This window comes from Mastomys coucha, unplaced genomic scaffold (assembly GCF_008632895.1).
Source record: "Mastomys coucha isolate ucsf_1 unplaced genomic scaffold, UCSF_Mcou_1 pScaffold14, whole genome shotgun sequence".
Lineage (NCBI taxonomy): Eukaryota > Metazoa > Chordata > Mammalia > Rodentia > Muridae > Mastomys > Mastomys coucha.
The window spans coordinates 127,571,600-127,575,060 of record NW_022196896.1 but is presented as its reverse complement, the minus strand read 5'-3'; the positions used below and the strand labels follow the sequence as shown (position 1 = coordinate 127,575,060).

Here is a 3,461-nt window from a genome sequence, read left to right as displayed (position 1 = left end):
ATATATATACATATACATATATATGTATATATATATATAAAATTTTATATACATATATGTGTGTATTATATATATTACATCTATATGATAGATGTATATATATTGCACTGTATGTGTGTCTATCAATCAATCTAAAAATATGTGTTTCCCTGACTTGAAATAGAAAAAATTTGGAAGGCATTATAGTGTGGAAGCTTCCACCCCCAGACTCCCTCCCTCTCTAGCTAACTGCTGCAGGATTTAGTGGAATACGCCGGCAGTCATGATTTCCTGACGAGAGCCTGAAGGACATGTACCTCCCTCCTAATGAAATACTCAAATAGTGAGTCATATTGCCAGAGGCTCTGTTCCCCAAGACGCTGCCTCGCTTATTTCTAATCCAAATTCTGAAAAGAGCTCACCTCCAGATCTAACACTTTGGATCTCTGTGTGGGACTGGATTATACATTTCTTTTCCAACTTCTCTCTCTCTTTTTCTTGTATCTTCTGCAGCAAAACTGACAACTACTAGGCAGAAGTGGTCAACTCTACGACCTGATGGCAAAAGAAAAATAAGGAACCCATTGTCACTGCCTGCCTGAGCTATGGTCCTAAATGTCTCTTTCATAAAGCCATTTGGACATGAATATTTAACCATTTGCTACATCAGGCTGAGCTAGGGCCAAATAATCTATGAATAACTCCTATATGCCTATCTGAAAACAATGAAATGTTACAGAAATCTGGTTATACCCCCATCTTTCTCTCTTCCTTATATAAAAAAAGTGAGATTATAATTACAACATTTCTCCCCTTTATTTCATCCTTCCAAACCCTACCATATCTCAATCTCTTCTTGCTCTCCTTAAAAATCACGGTCTCCTTTCACTAATTGTTATTGCATGCATATATTTGTATATATCTATATATTCCTAAATATAATCTGCTTGGTCTGTATATTACTTGTATGTATGGTTATTTCTTATGAGGAAAAAAAAGACCCTACTGTTTCTACCCTTTAGGACAGACATCTTTTTCAGGTCCAGGGACAGAGAAAACAGTCTGGTTATATTCTCCAACATTCCCTAGTTACACTTCTTATCATCATTTCATGGCCATGTTTCTTTGGTAAAAGAAAAGAAAGAAAAGAAAAAGAAGAAGAAATGTGTGTGTGGGGTGGGGAGGGTTCTAAACCCTGTTATTTTTCATAACCATCCATCTCCCTTCATAAAATTCTGGTGCTTCCTTCCAGGAAACAAGGGATCCTAGCAGTGCCCCCCAAGCCTCTGAGCATCTGCAGTCCAGCGTGGCTTGGGGAGGCTGACAGCTCTCATTCCTGTCTTCCCTGGAGCTCTATCCCCTGGCAGCAGCTTGCTCCAGAGGCTTCCATGGCAGTGTTCTGCAGGGATGTTCTTCATCACAAGACAGTCTCTGTCATTTAGCTGCTTGTGCCCAAACACTCTGGTCCTAAGACCCAGCCTTGCCCTGAGGTTCTCTAACGTTCCTCTTCACATTTCCAGCTATCACCTATTTCCAGTGAATCCCCCAAAGACTCTGCCTTAGTTAGTTTTCCTTTGGTTCAACACCGAAAACTTACTCTGTTGAGTGTCTCTGAAAGAGTCTAGCACATCCACAACATGACCCATGGGGTCCTTTCCCCGTTCCTGCGTGTCACCTTCTTTCCTCTCAGACTCTAAAACTTACTCTTCTTTGACACAATCTCTACATCCTGTTGGTTTCTAATGTCATCTTTATACTCTAGTTTGTGGCGTTTCCCTCGTCCACTGACATTAGAACTCCAAACCCTCTCACGGTGTATCTGATTGTGGGTCCTTAGTATCTCTCTGGCTTCCCAATAATGCCTTCCTTCTTCACTTCAACAGATAAAAGAGTCATTTTTTCTCATGGGGAAGCATCATTACATATGAAAAAAAATAAAAAAATACATTCAAGTCTCTTAAAAATTATTTGGGGCCAAGACCAAGATGGCAGGGAGAATCTCTGCCTTCCTCAAGAATGCCTGGGCAAAGGAGCTGGTGCTGGTGGTGTCCTTCTCTGTCTGGGGCCTCGTTATAATTATGCCCACGATTAGCCCCTACATCAAGTACGCTGGCATGATCAACAAAGCCACACCCTACAACTCTCCAGTGCCTGTGAGAGATAATGGGAACATGCCTGATGTGCCCAGCCACCCACAGTATCCTCTGGGTCCAAGCCTGGAATGGCTGAAGAACCTGTGAGTCCTTCTGCTGATGGAAAAGGCCCTTTTCCTGTTGATCTCCAATAAAAATGTGGTAGAGAATTAACATTAAAAAGGATATATTTTGTCTGAGCGTGCTCTCTACAAAACTCGGATATTTTCAGTGTAATTGTACTTAAAGCTTTGGCAGGGAGGAGTGGTGTGCTTAAATGATGGTTAAAGTCATGAGGGTGTCTCAGTAGATAGATGGAATTAGGGTTCTTGCATTGGTCTGCTCCCTACCACGTGAGCATACTGCACACATTCCCCCATCACACCCCAAATACTTGGTCTTGGAATTCCCAGCCTCTAGAATATGAGAAGTAAGTTCCGTTCTTCAGAAATGACTCACCCTGTGATACGTTGTAAGAGCAGGACACATGGGCTAATATCACGTGCATCTCTTATGCTAGCTAGGAGCACAAGGACGAAGAATGCTCTGTCCACGAGTAAAGATGGGGAGAAGGAAATTGGTCAAGTCTTGTTTTAGATGTTTCAAATATTATGTATTAAGTGTTAAGGGAAGTGGTAAGTGTTCTAGCAGATATGTAGTTTTATCTTAGTGATTATTTAATTAAGTTTCTGTCATCCCCCCAATCGATTTGAGTCCCAAGAGGGTTGGGCTTGATCTGTTTTGCTCAGTCAATATTTGGAAGAGATAGTTCCTTGATGAAGTTTTGTTCTTTCCGATGTAAAGGTTCTCTGCAGTATTCTTCACAGCCTCTGCCACGGTCACACAGACCTCCTTGGTACCTTGTGATCTAGCTTCCTGCTGCCACTCTGCCTTCAGTCCTTCTCTTACATCCCCCACAGCTGGACACCAAGCTCAACGGCTGTCCTCTCACCATGAACAGGCTATATTGGCCAATACTTGAGTTATCCACTTTTCAAGAATTATTCCGTCTCTCTGATGGGCTAATGAGTACCTCAGTTCTCAGTACTATTTATAATAATTTTTTAAGGTTATCATATAAAGTAATGACTTTTATTATACATGTTATCTATACAATAGCTAAAAATGCACAGTGCGTATAGTAAGTGTTATGTTTTATAAAAAGAAAAAGAAGCCAGGGATATGTTTGGCAGAGGAGTGGTATGGTGAAAGGGAAGCGCGGGTGCCTCTGCGGGGCCCATGCTGAGTCATCCCTTTCCCCAGAGGTTCTATCCATACAATGGTATAGTATAGAATAGAGTTTATTTAGAGCATGGGGAGGGGAGTTGAGGGGACAGAGAAAGACAGAGA

The 3,461-nt window shown here is 41.5% G+C and overlaps 1 pseudogene; it reads left to right on the top strand.

Annotated features, from left to right (window-relative positions):
• The first annotated feature begins 1,964 nt into the window (after positions 1-1,964).
• Positions 1,965-2,219, top strand: LOC116089342 (annotated as a pseudogene).
• The last annotated feature ends 1,242 nt before the right edge of the window (positions 2,220-3,461 follow it).